A 20,149-nucleotide genomic window follows, 5' to 3' on the forward strand; every position below is an offset into this window, starting at 1 on the left:
TCGGACAACGCCAGTGACATTGTGAGGGCATTAAACATAGGCAATTTCCAGCACGTGCCATGTTTTGCCCACACAATAAATTTGGTGGTGCAGCATTTCATAAAAAATGACAGGAGTGTGCAGGAGATGCTTGCGGTGGCACGCAAAATTTGCGGACACTTTCGGCATTCTGCCACAGCCTGCCGAAGGCTGGAGCGGGAGCAAAAACTCCGCAACCTGCCCTGCCATCAGCTGAAACAAGAGGTGGTGACGCGCTGGAACTCCACCCTCTATATGCTGGTGAGGGTGGAGGAGCAGCAAAAGGCCATTCAAGCCTACACAGCCACCTACGACATAGGCAGAGGAGCGGGGCTGCACCTGACTCAAGCGCAGTGGAGGCTGATTTCCGTGTTGTGCAAGGTTCTCCAGCCGTTTGACGTAGCCACACGTGAAGTCAGTTCCGACACTGCCTGCATTAGTCAGATGATTCCCCTGATCAGGCTGTTACAAAAGCAGCTGGAGAAAGTGAAGGAGGAGCTAAAGCGGAGCGATTCCGCAAAGCATGTCGCTATTGTGGATGAAGCCCTCCATACGCTTTGCCAGGATACGAGGGTGGTCAGTCTGTTAAAGTCAGAGGAATACATTTTGGCCACAGTGCTCGATCCTCGGTTTAAAGCGTATGTTGTGTCTCTGTTTCCGGCGGACACAAGTCTACAAAGGTGCAAAGACCTGCTGGTCAGGAGATTGTCATCTGAAGGGGACCGTGACACGGCCCCAGCTCCTCCTTCATTTTCTCCCCCACCTGTGCCTGTGAGGAAACAGCTGCGATTTCCCACACAACCCGCTGGCGGGGATGCAGGGCAGGCAGGAGGGAGTTTGGACATCTGGTCCGGACTCAAGGACCTGCCAACGATTGCTGACATGTCTACTGTCGGTGCATTGGATGCTGTCAACATTGAAAAAATGGTGGATGATTACTTTGGTGACAGCATCCAAGTAGACATGTCAGACAGTCCTTACCTGTACTGGCAGGAAAAAAAGGCAGTTTGGAAACCCCTGTACAAACTGGCTCTATTTTACCTGAGTTGTCCCCCCTCCAGTGTGTACTCCGAAAGAGTATTCAGTGCAGCGGGGAACCTTATCAGTGAGCGGCGAAGGAGGTTGCTCCCGAAAAATGTTGAGAAAATGATGTTTATAAAAATGAATTATCACTTATTCAATGAAGACCAGGAATTGCCTCCAGAGATTATAACTGGACCTGTGATTGTGGAGTCCAGTGGGGACGAATTGATAATCTCTGAGAATGAGGAAGTACACACTGAAGGGGGCGGGGAATCAGAGGAGGAGGAGGAGGATGATGATGATGATGAGTGACGATGACATCTTGTTACTGTAGAGCCAGTTTATACAGGGAGATATTATGAATTGGTTTATTTTTTGTGGGGGCCCAAACAAACCAATCATTTCAGCCACAGTTTTGTAGGCCCTGTCGCTGAAATGTTTGGTTTGTTAAAGTGTGCATGTCCTATTTTCGCAACATAAGGGTGGGTGGGAGGGCCCAAGGACAATTCCATCTTGCATCACCATTCATTATTCCTACTGCTGAGAGTCATTCATATGTGGGACTTGTCTTTTCAATGCATACAACTGTTTGCATTCCACTTGATTGCTGCACCTTCATGGGTGAGAATGTGATCTCCCTGACCTGGGGGACTCAGGGCTGGGGCAGGAAGGTCTAATTACACTTCTTTTTTTGGGCGGCTAAACTTTTTTTTACCTGTCTGGTCTGGTGCCCACTGCTGAGAGTCATTTTTAATGAGGGAATTGTCTTTCAAATGCATATAGCTGTTTGCATTCCACCTCATTGCTGCACCTTCATGGGTGAGAATGTGATCTCCCTGACCTGGAGGAGTCAGGGCTGTTGCCGGAAGGATCAATTACACTTCTTTTTGGGCGGCTACACTTTTTTTTACCTATCTGGTCTGGTGTCCCCTGCTGAGAGTCATTTTTAATGAGGGTATTGTCTTTCAAATGCATATAGATGTTTGCATTCCACCTCATTGCTGCACCTTCATGGGTGAGAATGTGATCTCCCTGACCTGGAGGAGTCAGGGCTGTTGCAGGAAGGCTCAATTACACTGCTTTTTGGGCGGCTACACTTTTTTTTACCTGTCTGGTCTGGTGCCCACTGCTGACAGTCATTTTTAATGAGGGTATTGTCTTTCAAATGCATATAGCTGTTTGCATTCCACCTCATTGCTGCACCTTCATGGGTGAGAATGTGATCTCCCTGACCTGGAGGAGTCAGGGCTGTTGCCGGAAGGCTCAATTACACTTCTTTTTGGGCGGCTACACTTTTTTTTACCTGTCTGGTCTGGTGCCCACTGCTGACAGTCATTTTTAATGAGGGTATTGTCTTTCAAATGCATATAGCTGTTTGCATTCCACCTCATTGCTGCACCTTCATGGGTGAGAATGTGATCTCTCTGACCTGGAGGAGTCAGGGCTGTTGCCGGAAGGCTCAATTACACTTCTTTTTGGGCGGCTACACTTTTTTTTACCTGTCTGGTCTGGTGCCCACTGCTGACAGTCATTTTTAATGCACATCAGGGTCAGGATCAGGCACATCATAATTAATAATCAATCAATCAATCATAATCATAATCAATCATAATCAATCAATCTATCATAATCAATCAATCATAATCAGGATCAAGCCTGGGCGGCTGCAATTAAAGTTCTTTGTGGGCGGCTAAAGTTTTTTTTAGTTTTCCAGTTACTGCAGTTTTATACATAGCTTGGTTTTTGTAAGTTGAAGACTTGTCAGTGCAATTTTCTTTTACAATATCCTTTATCTTTGCATGGACTTTGTGTATTTGGTTAGCATTCTGAGGTGTACACTGACTGCCTTCACCTTGAGCACGATCAGTTTCTGAAGCGGCAAAAATCCTTTTGTTTTGAAGATAGTCACTTTCTTTGCCGTTAGTTGTACAGGCTGACCTACTACCAGACACAGTTGCTTCGGAACAAGTTGTTGGAAATTTTTTAGGAGATAAAGCTGTACAAACCTTCTGGCCCCCCTTTTCAATTTTTAATTGATTTGCAAACATTTTGTAGTATTTGTCATATGTGCATAGCCTTTTAGAGAGAACTGCTTTTTCCTCATCAGATAACCTTTGTAATGATTTGACCTTCGCATCTCTCTCCTTTTTATTTAATGACAAGTACGATGAATACTTCTTTAATTTCTTCATCAACTGTTCTTTATTCATGAAATGGTCCGATAAAGCCTTTCCTCAAAACTTAAGTAAAGTTATGTTTCCTTGATAATACTTTGACAGCTCACAAAATTCTCATCACTGGCTTCCTTTTCTTTGCCACTTGATACCTTGTTTTCACAATAAAGATTGGTTTCTTTTTGATGACCAGTTGGGTACAATTAGTTACACATCTTTTTGGGCGGCTAAACTTTTTTGGGGGAGGCTGCATTTAAACTTCTTTGGGGGCGGCTGCAATTAAACTTCTTTGGGGCACAGGGGCACAGGGGGTATCCTGTAGTGGGCTGCCACACATTTTTTTACATATGGATCTTTCAGCACAGAGACCAACTGCACATCAGGGTCAGGATCAGCCAGGTTGTTAAACGGGGTTTCGACCATGAATCAATCACATCATAAAATTAATTAATAATCAATCAATCAATCATAACCAGAATCAAGCCAGATAGGGGTCTTGTTAAATATTAAACTGACCAAAACAGATACACACACAACTGGGGGGAAGGATGGTTAGAGGGTTGGAGGAGATTTTAAACTAGGCGACTGGGGGGTGGGGGCAGCAAGACATTATGGGACCATCAGGGAGAGAAGCCGGACTGGTATCAGGAATCATATGGGGGAAGGAGATGGGGGGGGGGACGGAGACATAGACAAAGCCCTGGGACATAACAATGGTATAATCGGGGGTAACTCTCAGGGTGCATCAGGAATGTCATGTAATAAAATGTTATGTTGTAACAGTCACGTTACCCCATTACAGTTCTTAGGTAAAGATGATCTTAGTATACGGGAAGGAGGGAAGGACAGAGAAAGAATTCCCGGAACTATGGAGAGGGCAGGCAGTGTGCATGGTGGGGAGGCCTGTAGAGAGTCTATTGAAGGGGAGAGGGGAAAGAGGAAGCTAGTAAAGAATTCAAATGGGTCCTGGGGTGAAACTAATCACAATATTAGAGCCATATCTAAAAATAAACATAAATTAAAATGCTTACTGGCTAATGCAAGAAGCTTAGTGAGTAAAATCGGGGAGCTTGAAACGGTGATCAGTAAGGATGACTACGACATCATTGGTATTACAGAAACATGGTGTAATGAGTCGCATGACTGGGCATTAAACATGGAGGGATATACACTCTACAGGAAAGACAGGGAAAATAGAAGGGGCGGGGGTGTGTGCCTATATGTAAATAATACTTTAACATCATGTGAGAAAAATATGAGCACAGACCTGGAAGACGACAACTCGGAGACAGTGTGGGCAGAAATAACCGACAATAATAAGAAACCAAAAAAACAAATTTATAATAGGGGTATGCTATAGACCACCAAATATAAATGAAAGGGAAGAGTCTCTTCTTTTAAACCAAATCAAACAAGCATCAAATCAGGGTCAGGTATTAATTATGGGGGATTTTAATTTACCCAACATTGATTGGGAAAACGAAACAGGTAAATCAGCAAGAAGCAATGGGTTCTTAAGCTTACTTAAAGACCAGTTTATTACACAAACGGTAGAAACTCCAACTCGTGATGAGGCGCTCTTGGACTTAGTATTAACAAATAACACAGACTTAGTTTCAAACACAAAAGTAATTGAACAATTAGGGAATAGTGATCACAATATGGTTTCACTGGAAATCAACTTCATTAAATTACATCAAAAAGGATCTGCAAAAATACTAAACTTCAGAAAAGCGAACTTTGAATTATTCAGGGAAGCCCTTACAGGAATTGGGTGGGAAGCGGTTATGGAGGGAAAAAATGCAGAGGAAATGTGGGATACTCTAAAAAAGGTGCTTGATTCACTAACTATTGAATACATTCCTAAAGTAACTAAAGGTAAATTCAACAAAAAAAAGCCACCATGGTTGGACAAAGAAGTAAGGTCAGCTATCAACAATAAAACCAGAGCCTTTAAATTCTATAAAAATAACTTGAATGAGGAGGCGTTCGCAAAATACAAAGAATCAAACAAAACTTGTAAAGGGGTAATCAAAGCAGCTAAAATATTATATGAAGAGTGCATAGCCACTGAAAGCAAAACCAACCCAAAGAAGTTTTTTAAATACATAAACAGTAAACGTTTAATTAAGGAAACCATAGGCCCACTAACTGATACTAGTGGAAAAAGTGTTACTGAGGACAAGGGAAAAGCAAAACTGTTAAATGAGTTCTTCTCATCAGTATTTACTAAGGGAGAGCAGACTGTGGAACGAACATTTACCACAAACGGGACAAATAAGCCAGATCTCATTGTGGATTTCACGCCGAAGGAAATAATACTGAGGCTAAGCAAACTCAAAACAAATAAGTCACCAGGGCCAGATGGGATTCATCCGAGGTTATTAATGGAATTAAGGGATGAACTAGCTACCCCCCTACATTATATCTTTAGCAAGTCACTATCGTCAGGTATAGTACCAAAAGATTGGAGAATAGCAGAGGTAGTGCCAATATTCAAAAAAGGAAAAAAGGAAGATCCCGCTAATTACAGACCCGTTAGTTTAACATCAATTGTGGGTAAACTATTTGAAGGATTTTTAAGGGATGGTATCCAGGAATATTTAGATCATCACCGTCTACTCAGTACTAACCAACATGGGTTCGTGAAAAATCGTTCATGCCAAACTAATCTACTAGGGTTCTATGAAGAGGTTAGCAAAAACCTCGATAATGGAAATGCTGTAGATGTGATTTTCCTAGATTTCGCTAAAGCATTTGATACTGTCCCACACAAGAGATTGATTAATAAAATGGAGAACCTAGGATTGGGTGAAAATATCTGCAGATGGGTAGGGAATTGGCTATGTAATAGAGAACAAAGAGTGGTTGTGAATGGTGCCGTATCAGATATGATACCGGTACTAAGTGGAGTGCCCCAGGGTTCGGTTTTGGGGCCCATTTTGTTTAACATTTTTATTAACGATATTGGGATAGGGTTACTCAGCAATGTATCCATCTTTGCGGACGATACAAAACTTAGCAAAGTCATCAAATCACCAGAAGATGTCACCATCCTTTAAAATGATCTTGCAATTCTAGATGAGTGGGCAAAAAAATGGAAGATGAGGTTCAATGTAGATAAATGTAAGGTTATGCACCTTGGGAGACACAACCAGTGTGCAAGTTACAACCTTAGCGGAGAGGAACTGGGTAATTCCATACTTGAAAAGGATCTAGGAGTCCAAATAGACAGCAATCTAGGATGTAGTGCCCATTGTAATGTAGCTACAAAAAAGGCCAACAAAATTCTGGCATGTATTAAGAGGGGAATGGAAACTAGGGACTCAAGGGTAATTATGCCACTATATAAAGCATTGGTGAGACCTCACCTAGAGTACGGAGTACAGTTCTGGGCCCCACACTATAAAAAGGACATCATAGAATTAGAAAAAGTCCAAAGGCGAGCAACAAAGCTTATTAGGGGAATGGAGAATTTAAGCTACGTGGAGAGATTAAGCAATTTGGGACTATTTACATTAGAAAAGAGACGTTTAAGGGGGGGACATGCTCAACATGTACAAGTATATCAAGGGCCAATATAAGGAACTGTCACACACCCTATTTTCTACTAGAAAGGAATCTAGGACGCGAGGGCATGAGTATAGATTAGAAGAAAAAAGATTTCATTCAGCTAGTAGAAAGAATTTCTTTACGGTCAGAACAGTCAAACTCTGGAACTCTCTTCCCAGAGAGGTGGTAACGGCTGGCTCATTAAATGCGTTCAAGGCAAAGTTGGACAAACATTTACTGGAGAAAAACATCCATGGGTACAAATAAGAAATATAATTTGTCTGTAAAATATCAGAACCTACCAAATCAGCAATGGATATCTATACCAGGTTGAACTAGATGGACGCAAGTCTTTTTTCAGCCTTACCTACTATGTTACTATGTTACTATGTAGTACTGCCTCATCTACCTGTCTGGTCTGGTGCCCACTGCTGAGAGGCAATTAAACTTCTTTGGGGGCCGCTGCAATTACACTTCTTTGGGGGGCACAGGGGGTATCCTGTAGTGGGCTGCCACACATTTTTTTAAATATGGATCTTTCAGCACAGAGACCAACTGCACATCAGGGTCAGGATCAGCCAGGTTGTTAAACGGGGTTTCGACCATGAATCAATCACATCATAAAATTAATTAATAATCAATCAATCAATCAATCATAACCAGAATCAAGCCAGATAGGGGTCTTGTTAAATATTAAACTGACCAAAACAGATACACACACAACTAGTATGTCATGCGACCCCTAGGTGCCAGGCCTGGCTCCGTCTACTCACCCGGTCGTGTCCTCCGGTCTTGGCGTCATGGTGGTGCCGGGCCGCGTGCGTCTGACGGGCAGGTAGGCGCAGGTGCGTCCAGGACGCCGGCGGGTTCGGCAGCGTCTCGCTCGCCGACTCACGGCGCTCGGCGCGCTGGTGCAGGGCTCCGGGGGATCCACGGGCAGGTGGGCGCAAGTGCAACTAGGACACAGGGGGGTCCGGTGGGGTCATTCACACCGGCTCCCGGCGTTCGGCGCCGCCATCTTGGTCGGATCACATGACCGGCTGGGCCACCTCCTATTTGTGCCTTCTCCTAAGGAAGGGGCTGACCTTTGCACTGGGCTAGGTATAAAACCCAGCAGCTCCTTCAGTTCAGTGCTGGTACAACGTCAGTGGCAACAGCAGCCTCCAGTGTTCCTTCCATGGTACTGCGGTTCCTGCTTTCCTCAGATCCAGCTCTCCTGCTCCTGATTCTCGTCCCTCCTCGCTCCTGAGTCCTTGTGTGTCCATCATTCAGTCCGGGTCCTTTCGTCCATCCAGCTCGCCAAGTCGGCTATTTCTGTTACAGTTGTTATCCTCTGCAAATTGCCAGTTTCTTCAGTTTTGCCAAGTCGGCAGGTTTTCGTTTAAGTTATTTCTTCGCCAAGTGAGCTATCTTCAGTTACAGTTATTATCCTGGTCAATTCGTCTTCTGCATCCGTCAGCTTCCTCCAGTTATCTGTCATCCAGTATCCAGGTTATCCTCCTCATCTCCGGTCCCCGTTCTGTCTGGTTATTCCCTCCGTTATCCTGTGTTCGGCCATCCCGGATCCTGTGGGTACTTCGGGTGAGGGGCCGCGACCTGCTGTCCAGACGCAGCGAAAGCCAAATCCCCTTGCGGGGGTCCCTGGAGAAGACCGCTGGGCAGTTAGACTCCGCGCCTTCATTCGAAGTCTCAGCCAAACCCGCTATTCCGGCTATATGCGCAAGACCTATATACAACCAGCCAAGTTTCAAGGACATATTGCCCAACCTCCTCCGACCTCTGAAACTGAGGTGGGTTCTCCTAGTCCGGCCGTGGTGACATAGTACTGCCTCATCTACCTGTCTGGTCTGGTGCCCACTGCTGAGAGTCATTCGTATGAGGGACTTGTCTTTTAAATGCATACAACTGTTTGCATTCCACTTGATTGCTGCACCAATCGCCCACTGCTGGTTGCAGCTCTCACCCTGCATTAATTTGGGAGTCTGCCACTGCAGTCTTTTTTTTTGGAGCCTTGAAACTTTTCGGGATGCTGTACTAGCCGACACCTTTAGGTGGACTCTGGTCTGTCTTGTATCCAGCACAGTGGTCTCGTGTGCAAGAGATTGTTCTCTGTCCTCTTTTGGATTTGTGTCACCATCACCATCTTCATGGGTGAGAATGTGATCTCCCTGACCTGGGTTGTCAGGGCTGGGGCAGGAAGGCTGCAATTACACTTCTTTTTGGGCGGCTGCAATTACACTTCTTTTTGGGCGGCTGCAATTAAACTTCTTTGGGGGCGCCTGCAATTGCACTTCTTTTTGGGCGGCTGCAATTACACTTCTTTTTGGGAGGCTACATTTTTTTTATCCTCCTTTTTTAATCCTCTTATCTGCACAGCCGGGTCCATCAGTTACTGCCACTGCTGCAACCAATGCTAGTGATGGTTACGCATGCCCTATGGCATCACCACGGGCAGCAAAGTTTTCCAGTGCTGCATGGAGCAACAGTTCGCTGGCTTTCCATTTGACATCATCGCTGTCAGCATCCTCCTTATCTGCACAGCCGGATCCACCAGTTACTGCTAGAGATGTGCGGGCTCGGATTTCAGAGATCCGAGCCCCCACGGACGTCATCATTCCGAGCCCCCACGGACGTCATCATTCCGAGCCCGATTCCGAGCAGCGCTCGGAGATTCCCACCTGACTTGGGTCCGTCCGCATGATTAGAACGTCATCTCCTGGCGCTCGGATTTCGCGAGGCTTTATAAGCGGCTGTCGCGCCCGCCATCTTCACTCCAGTCAAGTAGTGGGTTGGGAGAGGGTGTGTTGGTGCTGCTGCTGGGGCTTAAACTTGAGCTTGACCTTGAGCGCAATATTTTGCAATTATTTACCGTCATTTTCGTTCCTTCTAGGGGGCTGAAAACAGACTCTGTTGGAGGTGGTACCGCTGGTAGGGCCTCCTTTGTAACAAGAGTACGTGACATATTGGTCAGCGTTTTAGTCCGTAGTAAAGGTACTGTTGGGGCAGGCGGTGTAGCACTGGGAGCAGTGTACGTATCATTCTGTACAACTTTAGTGAAAGGTAATGTTTGGCCAAGTGAAAATTGGTTGCCCAATGTTCCTGGTCTTTTCTGTAAAGTATTTGCAGCTGTGAATTTCATCTGTTTGGAAGGGATGGGAGCAAGTTCCATCTCATCATCCTCATCATCATAGTCATCATCCTGAGATGAGACCTGCTACTGGTGGTTGACCACATTTATTCGCATTCCCTTGACAGAGTTATTCAGACCTGAAATGGTCTTGTGGAATCTGGATGGTTTTTGTGAGGTTTATTGCCGATGAACCTTGTGCCATAGGTGATTTAGCAGCTACTGTTGGAGCACTCCTCTTAAAGTAATCTTTTCACGAGCGTCCATCACTTTGATAGGCTTGTCTCCTGCCATGATCTGTTGCTTTCTCGAATTCAGCATTTCACGGGCGTCCTGCACTTTACCCCTTATGCGGAAGCGAGCATCTTTGGCCACCAACTTTTCACAGGGAATCTTTTATCCCTAGTTTTTGGAATGCATCAGTCACACCAATTTTCTGACGAGCATCAAATGTTCTCTGAAAACTGGTGGCAAGTGGACGATTGTTCACAGATGGTTGGAGTCTGGATCTCACGTTTCCTATACCTCCCCTGTTACTGACCCTGCGGTACATCCCGGTGCCCACGGACATTCCCCGTTTCCTGATCAGTTCATCCAGCGACACGTCAGCCATATTCCTCCAACCACACAGCTGCTATATCTAATTTAATAAAAACAAAAATAATACTTGTGCTGTGTGGGACTGTAAAAAAGAATTCCATGCTGCTTGTGCACTGACGTCTGCCACTGAGTGCCACGGCCAAGCAGTACCTAATAAGAAAATTAATTATTATAAATTCTGCTGGTGCACAATACTAGTATTGCTGACGTATCTACCTGTCTTGTGCCTAGTACTACTGTCTTATCTACCTGTCTGGTGCCTAGTACTGCCATATCTACCGTCTGGTCTGGGGCTCACTGCCTAATACTGCCGTATCTACCTGTCTGATCTGGGGCTCACTGCCTAATACTGCTGTACCTGTCTGGTCAGGGGCTCACTGCCTAATTTTTTTTGGCGCCTTGAGACTTTTAGGGATGCTGTACTAGCCGACACCTTTAGGTGAACTCTGGTCTGTCTTGTATCAAGCACAGTGGTCTCATGTGCATGAGATTGTTCTCTGTCCTCTTTTAAAATTGTGTCACCATCACCATCTTCATGGGTGAGAATGTGATCTCCCTGACTTGGGGGAGTCAGGGCTGGGGCAGGAAGGGTACAGGCTGAGTGGGGGTAGGGCACCATTGTACTCTGCTGCTTTTGCCGGCTCCGGCCGGTAGCGTCTCCCTGGTGTCACGGCTGGCACTCTGCAGGGCCTCCCTCTTGCCTTCCTCATGATGCTGGCTGCTGGCTCTCTCTGTGTGCGCCGCTGTCCATCACCGCCGGGTCTCCTGCACGGAAACGCTGCCCGGCTCTCTCCTCTCTAGCGGGTCTCACTTCTGCACGCTTCCAGGCTGCGCACTCTGCTGCTCTCCTCTATGTGGATCTTTAGGGTGCCCAGCCTGTCTTCTCTCTCTAAACACGTGTCATCCTCTCTCACGCTGCTGCAAACCCTCCTCCGTCACGCTGCACAGTTTCATTTCACCTCTGACCTCTCCTTTTGCGCTCCCTGGGCAGCCAATCAGGGGGGTGTCAGGCTCCCTGCACGTGGACTGAGCTGGGGCTGTTTAACCCCTCACATCCCTGCAGTTTTCCTCTGAGCAGCATTGGCTGCAATTAAACTTCTTTGGGGGCACTCCAGGGGCACAGGGGGTATCCTGTAGTGGGCTGCCACACAAGCCCATTCACATTTTTTGAAATATGGCTATCCACAGGTTGTTCAGTCTGCCATTTGAGATTGGGATCTTTCAGCACAGAGACAAACTGCACATCAGGGTCAGGATCAGCCAGGTTGTTAAACGGGGTTTCGACCATGAATCAATCACATCAAAAAATTAATTAATAATCAATCAATCAATCAATCATAATCACAATCAAGCCAGATAGGGGTCTTGTTAAATATTAAACTGACCAAAACAGATACACACACAACTAATACTGCCTCATCTACCTGTCTTGTCTAGTGCCCACTGCCTAGTACTACCGTATCTACCGTCTGGTGCCTAGTACTTCCTAGTACTGCCTTATCTACCGGTCTTGTGCCTAGTACTGACTTATCTACCGTGTGGTGTCTAGTACTGCTTCATCTACCTGTCTGGTCTGGTGCCCACTGCTGAGAGTCATTCGTATGAGGGACTTGTCTTTTAAATGCATACAACTGATTGCATTCCACTAATGAGAGTAATTGATTGCTGCACCAATCGCCCACTGCTCCTCGGCTGCACTGTGTAAACAGTGCACAATCAAGCCAGATAGGGGTCTTGGTGCTTGTTTTGAGGTTGTAGCAGGGGAGTGCAGCTACGAGTCGTAACACCTTGAGAGAAGATCAGTATTTCTCTACCGGCAAAGGACATCCTCCTCGACAGAGCGCACAGCTTCACGAGGGACGCATGTGAAGCAGTGAGCAAAGGGAACACCCGCCTAGCGAGCCAGATCACCTGAATCCACCCTAGCGATCAATAGAGTTACAGAAGTCGCAGCCAGATAGAACTCTTCCAGCTGCCACCTAGTCATTGATTAGCCCCCTCCCCTTCACCCATTAGGCAATGATTGACGAGACAAATGGTAATAATAAATAATAAATGAATAATATTACTAATCACCAAATTAAAAATCAGATGAAATTAATTATAAATAATCATAATCACAATCAAGACAGATAGGGGTCTTATGAAATATTAAACTGACCAAAACAGATACACACTCTGCACCATCGAGCAGGTGATCACTGACATGCCAGGTGCAACGGTCTTTAGCACCCTGAATGCCAAGTGTGGGTTTTGGCAGATCCCTCTGGACAGAGCCTCTTCCATGCTTACTGCCTTCATGACCCCTATTGGGTGCTACGTCTTCCTACGCATGCCCTATGGCATCACCACGGGCAGCGAAGTTTTCCAGCGCTGCATGGAGCAACAGTTGGCTGGCTCTCCCTTTGACATCATCGCTGTCAGCATCCTCCTTATCTGCACAGCCGGGTCCATCAGTTACTCCCACTGCTGCAACCAATGCTAGTGATGGTTACGCATGCCCTATGGCATCACCACGGGCAGCGAAGTTTTCCAGCGCTGCATGGAGCAACAGTTCGCTGGCTCTCCCTTTGACATCATCGCTGTCAGCATCCTCCTTATCTGCACAGCCGGGTCCATCAGTTACTGCCACTGCTGCAACCAATGCTAGTGATGGTTTACATTACATTACATCTTCCATCTGCCACCTTAAAATTGATTAGCCCACTCCCCTACACCCATTAGACAATGATTTAAGAGATGACTGGTAATAATAAATGAATAATAATCACAAAATTAAACAATCAGATTACATTATCACACAATCAAGCCAGATAGGGGTCTTGTTGGATGTTAAAGTGATCGAAACAGTTACACACTTGCAGACAAACTCTGTGCTGCACAAAATGCCCACCGCTCCTTGGCTGCACATGGTAAACAGTGCATGATCAAGCCAGATAGGTATCTCTTATGGGCCTATTTTTTTAAACTGCCATCATGTCTGCCGCTGCAGTGCCACTCTTACATGAGCCACGTGTTTGTGCCGCACACTTGTGTGGCTTAGCATAGTTATCCAGCTACCTCAGTGCAAACTTTGGCAATAAAAACAATATTATGAGGTGTGAGGTGTTCAGAATACACTGGAAATGAGTGTAAATGAATGTTATTGAGGTCAATATAGCGTAGGAGCAAAAAAAAACACCAAATTCTGCAATTTTAGCTGTTTTTAGGCTTTTTTTTAACAAAAAAATCAGAACCCAAAACCCAAATAAATCCAAACACAAAACACTTAGGAGGTGTTTTGCCAAAACCCATTAGAACCCAAAACCTCAAAGTAATCAGAACCCAAAACCCAAAACCCGAAAAGTGGCCGGTGCACATCTCTACTGATAATACGGCTGCTAATTGGTGTAAAACACCCACGCAAATACGACAGGAAAATACACCTTGCTTTCCCTGTCGTATTTGGCTTTAGCCTGCACGGATCAGTCAGATCCGTGCAGGCTTCAGTGTAAAAAAATAGAAAAATAAATATAAAAAAAAAACGGCGTGGGGTCCCCCCCACAGCTGTAACCAGCACCAGGCTGAAAGAGCCGGGGCCGGTAATTAAAAATCAGGGAACCCGACAAATAGGGGTTCCCTAATTTTTAACAACCAGCCCCAGGCTCCAGGTCCAGGGCTGGTTCCCAAAATACGGGGGACAAAATGACTAGGGGTCCCCCGTATTTTAAGAACCAGCCATAGGCCAAACCAGCCAGCAGGGTAATGCCACAGCCGGGGGGAGACTTTTTATACAAGTCCTCCCGGCCAAAGCATTGACCCTACCGACCAGTCAGCCTGGCCAGGGGCCCTGGGGGAGTGGGGACCCCCCCCCCAATAAAGGCCCCCCCCCCTCCAGGACTTACCTGACCAGGCTTAAGCCTGGTGCTGTCCCCGATGCCCCTGGGTGGTGGGCATCGGGCTGATTCTGGTGTAAAAAATAGAAGAATAAACTATTGTTTTAAACTGTAGAACTATGAGTCCCAGCAAGCCTCCCCTGCAAGCTGGGACTTGGTGAACCACAAGTCCCAGCCTGGGGGGCATTAAATGGCCCGCTGGGTCTTGTAGTTCCACAGTAAAAAAAAATAGTTAAATAAAAACACACTGACACCTGTAAAATAAAAGTTTAATACATACATTACACACACACTGATACTTACCCATCTTGATCCCGTAGGTAGGTCCCAGAGTCTTGATCCGGTGCCTTGTCCTGGTTCCGGATCCATGTCGCCATTCTTCTTCATGTCGATCTTCATGTCGGCGTCGGCGTCAGGTCCGGGTCCGAAGAAATCCATGGTGGACCTTTGGAAGGAAATCCAACTCACCCAGGTCCTCCATGGAAGTTCTTCTGGTTTGGTCCGACGTTGTCCAGGCATTCTTCCTTCTTCCATTTTCTGGCTTCTTCTTTAAGCTGCCGGGCGACTCCAACAAACTCCTCGTCTGTCAGAGCTGCAGAGAGGTTTCCTCCTCGGCGTCTGGACTAAGAATGAATTCTAGCCAATCAGGAGCCGACTTCACTGGCTCCTGATTGGCCGCTAGGCGGCTCCTGATTGGCCAGAATTTATTCTTAGTCCAGACGCCGAGGAGGAAACATCTCTGCAGCTCTGACAGACAGGGAGTTTGCTGGAGTCGCCCGGCAGCTTAAAGAAGAAGCCAGAAGATGGAAGAAGAAGGAAGAATGCCTGGACAACGTTGGACCAAGCCAGAAGAACTTCCATGGAGGACCTGGGTGAGTTGGATTTCCTTCCACAGGTCCACCATGGATTTCTTCGGACCCGGACCTGACGCCGGCGCCGACATGAAGATCGTCATGAAGAAGAATGGCGACATGGATCCGGAACCAGGACAAGGCACCGGATCAAGACTCTGGGACCTACCTACGGGATCAAGATAGATAAGTATCAGTGTGTGTGTGTAATGTATGTATTAAACTTTTATTTTACAGGTGTCAGTGTGTTTTTATTTAACTATTTTTTTTAACTGTGGAACTACAAGACCCAGCGGGCCATTTAATGCCCCCCAGGCTGGGACTTGTGGTTCACCAAGTCCCAGCTTGCAGGGGAGGCTTGTTCGGACTCATAGTTCTACAGTTTAAAACAATAGTTTATTCTTCTATTTTTTACACCAGAATCAGCCCGATGCCCACCGCCCAGGGGCATCGGGGAGAGCACCAGGCTTAAGCCTGGTCAGGTAAGTCCTGGAGGGGGGGGGGCCTTTATTGGGGGGTCCCCACTCCTCCAGGGCCCCTGGCCAGGCTGACTGGTCGGTAGGGTTAATGCTTTGGCCGGGGGGGACTTGTATAAAAAGTCCCCCCCCCGGCTGTGGTATTACCCTGTTGGCTGGTTTGGCCTGGTTCTTAAAATACGGGGGACCCCTAGTCATTTTGTCCCCTGTATTTTGGGAACCAGCCCCGGACCTGGAGCTTGGGGCTGGTTGTTAAAAATCGGGGAACCCCTATTTGTCGGGTTCCCTGATTTTTAATTACCGGCCCCGGCTCTTTCAGCCTGGTGCTGGTTATGGCTGTGGGGGGGAACCCACGCCATTTTTTTTTTATATTTATTTATTTTTCAAATTTTTTTTACACTCTGCAGCCTGCACGGATCTGACTGATCCGTGCAGACTGCCTGTATGAATTCGTATTAGCGGCCGTATTTATGTGCCGCTAATACGAATGGTTACACCATCGGAGGGTTACAAAGCAGTCGTATATGACTGCTTTGTACATTCCCCTCCGGAACACGACTTTGCATACGACTTAAACAGTCGTATGCAGTCGTAGGGGAAATACTAATACGAAAAACTAGGTTTTTCATATTAGTAAATTTCCCCCAAAGTCTCCAGTCAGTGGCATAACTAGATATTTGTAGGCCCCATACCAAAAGTTTTAGTTTTTTTTTTACTTAAATATCATCGGCATAGATGCGAGCCGGATAAGATGTTGAGCAGCGGCAAAGGAGGACGGGGAAGGATGGACGGATTGGATCTCTGTTGCGCTGCTGTAGATTCAGTGCAGGCTGTGACGGCTGTTTTATTTTGCAGCCTGCACTGAATGTAGCTGCAAAAATGAGACCACATCTCACCCCACTGCCGCATGAAGTGTACTGTGCTGTTAGGATACGTGTCCTGTGGTATTCTATGAGGCTAGTTGGGGTATGGATGATTGGAGGTATGTTGTAAGGAGTGCAAAAAGGGCATTGTCATGTAAGGGGAGTGTATGGAGGTGTGCTTAAATGGGTGAGAAGTGCTGTGCTGTGAGGTAAGCGGGGGGGGCTTTGGTAGGATGAGATGCAGTGCTGTGATCGAAGTGGGTTCTATAAAGGGTAGGGGATGCTGTGGTGGGAGACTTGTTTTTGAACTGGAAGGTGGGTGCTGTGTTGTTAGTGGAAAGGGGTGCTGTGATGGAACAGGGGTGCTTGTGCTGTAATGGGTGAGGGTTGCTGTGCTGTGATCGGAAGGGGTTTTGTGCTGTGATGGTTGCTATGCTGAGAGAGGTTCAGAGAGGGAGGACAGTAGACCTAAGCTACAAAAGAGAACTGGGTACTGGGGGGGAAGGAGAAGCGCATCGGCACTCACCACCCACCGCCATGGCTCTGTGCGGTGTGCACTGAGCTTCTTGGCTGCTGAGGGACTCAAACCAGTGCCAATGAATATGAAATATGGCTCCTGCAGTGTGTGGCAATGTGTAATGGTCATTGCGATATGAAACAATATGTAATGGGCACTATATTGTGTGGCATAATGTGTAATGGGTACTGCAGTGTGTGACAATGTGTAATGGGCATTATGGTATTGGGGGGGCTAGAAACATATTTTTACACCTGGGCCCACAACTTGCTAGTTCCGTCTCTGGTGGGCCCCATAGAAGCTGCACTCCCTGCAACTATGGTAATCACACCCTTGTCTCCAGCCTCTATTGATACAAACTAGCATCCTGCCTCACAAAGAGCTGTGATTGTGAGAGTTCATAGAAAGAGTGAGATGTATTAAGCAATTGTGGTACGGTACATCCCACCACACATCACATAGATACTAATTGCATATGTACTAACATATGCAATTAGTATTGCAAAGAACAGCTCATGCAAAAAGAGCCACCCTTTACAAAGCCTGCTGGGAGGGTGCCCGCAGGTCGCTCTCTCACCTCCTACACCTGGGAGCCTACAGGTGAGGGGGTGGTGTGGGTGGCAGGAGATGCGAAGAGAAGCCCATTCTATAGGGTAATACCAGAAAAACCTGATGTTACCCTCTGTGTCTGAATGTGGCGGTCCAGTGATGCCCATATGAAAATGCAGTAAATAAAATATTTGATACATCCTGGACAAAAGAGAGGAAACTGAGTACTGTTGTGTTTGATAACTGTTGTTTCGACTTGTAAAGCACATGGGAAAATGCTGCACTATAAGATAAGGACGATAACTCAGACCAAATCACAGTGTTTGACATCCCATGTACAATGCGCATCGGGTCAGACCCTAGAGATTGTACCTCCTACATATAGAATTTATCAGATTTGACCCATCAACAGCACATCGCGGGTGCTTTTTAGCACCTGCAATGTATTGGGTCCAATTCCGTAGGTGTGTGGCACATGCCTTTGTACAGGTCAGGGCGGTGGCGTAGCTATAATGAGGCAGCCCCCGCAGTGGCTTGGAGGAGACAGTGCTGCGGGGGCGCCAAGATCAGAAGCGGCATTGCTGCTTAAAGAGATGATATTAGTTAGGGATGCGGAGGAAGCCCTCGCATCCCTGACTCCTACCCCTTCCCTACACGCCGCCGGCGCTGCTCGCTTCTTCCTCCCTGGCCGCTGACTCTGAGGGAGGGAGCAGAAGGACGCGGCAGCCCTGTTATTGCCGCGGGCAGCAGTCTGTCGGGTCACTGCGCGCCGGAACAACCCGCAGCGTCTGAAGCCAGCCGGCACAGTAACCAGCCTGACAACCTCCATCCTGTTCCCCGAGGCCCCAGGTGCCGCACTGCTCCTCTGTACTGAGAAGCTTTCTGCCTGCACCTCTCATCCTCTCATGGAGCCAAAAGACAGGCAAGGTGAGTATATTTGTGTGTATGTATGGGTACACACTGGGGCAAGGAAATTATATGTTAAAACATTCTTTAGGAAACAAGGTGGGGGTGGGAGGCGGTCACTGTAACAAAGGTCACTGTAAAGAATAAATTAAAATAGTAGTGGGGAAGGGGGGGGCAACCAGAAAAGCCCATTGCCTCATAATAGCCATGTTGCACTAACACCCTACTGGAAAGGTAGCCTCCTGCAGAGCTCCGTCACTGTCCTCGCATCTCCTATGTCTCTGTCTCCACATACCTGCCATCTCTGTCCCCACTGCCTTTGTCCCAGTATCCCTTCTGCCGCTGTCCCTGCATACCCTCTGCCTCTCTCCTCACCATGGGCCTTATTTTGGTTCATTCTTTCTGACAAAATCCTTCTTAGATGGACAAAACCATGTGCACTGCAGGGGGGGCAGATGTAACATGTGCAGAGAGAATTAGATTTGGGTGAGTAATTTTGTTTCTGTGCAGGAAAAATACTGACAGCTTTATTTTTACACTGCAATATAGATCTCACTTTGAAGTAAAACCCCACCCAAATCTAATTCTCTCTGCACATGTTACATCTGCCCCACCTGCAGTGCACATGGTTTTGCCCATCTAAGAAGGATTTTGTCAGAAAGAATGAACCAAAATAAGGCCCCATGTCAGTCCCCGCATCCCCTCCACCTCTGTCCCCATGTCCCCTCCGTCTCTGTGTCCACATCCCTGCCATGTATGTCCCCACCACCTCTGTTCCCACATCCCCTCTGCCTATGTCCCTACCATCTCAGTCCTCGCATCACCTCCGCCTCTGTCCCTGTGGGACTCTGTCTCTGTCCCCGCTTCCCTGCCTCTGTCATTTCTGCCTCTGTCCCCACATCCCCTCTGCCCCCACATCCCCTCCGTCTCTTTGTGTCCCCACATCCTCTCTGAGTCCCCTGAATTTTGAATTTTGCCATAATGTGAATTTTGTCTCAATCCATGTGGCATAATGTGACTTTCATCTCCACACGTGTGGCATACTGTAATGTAAATGTTGGCTCAATCCGTGTGGCTTAATGTGATTTTGGATTTATTCAGTGTGAATTTTGGGTCAAACAGTGTGGCATAATGTGATTTTTGGCTCAAACCATATGAATTTTTGCTTCTTCATTTTGGCATAATGTGAATTTATACTCATTCAGTGTGATATTTGGCTCAATATATGTGGCGGAATGTGAATTTTGGCTCAATCCCTGTGGCATAACATGAACTTTCTGTGTTTTTCTGTGTGGATTTTGACTCATTACCTGTGAATATTGGCTCATCCATCTGTTTGAATTTTGGCTTATTTCCTGTGGTATAATATTAATTTGACTCATTCAAGTATAATGGGATCTACTATTGTGTTGCATAATGTGTATAAGGGGTATATGATGTGGGGCATGGACACACAGTATAGTGTGAGGAGCATTACAGTGTGTGCGAATAGTGTAAGGGGCATCATGGTGTGAGGCATATATAGTGTAATGAGCATTACATTGTGTGGCATGTAGTGTAATGGGCATTACGATGTGTGGTGTGTAGTGTATGGGGCATTACGGTGTGTGGCATATAG

Source organism: Crinia signifera, chromosome 8 (assembly GCF_055691185.1).
Source record: "Crinia signifera chromosome 8, ASM5569118v1, whole genome shotgun sequence".
Lineage (NCBI taxonomy): Eukaryota > Metazoa > Chordata > Amphibia > Anura > Myobatrachidae > Crinia > Crinia signifera.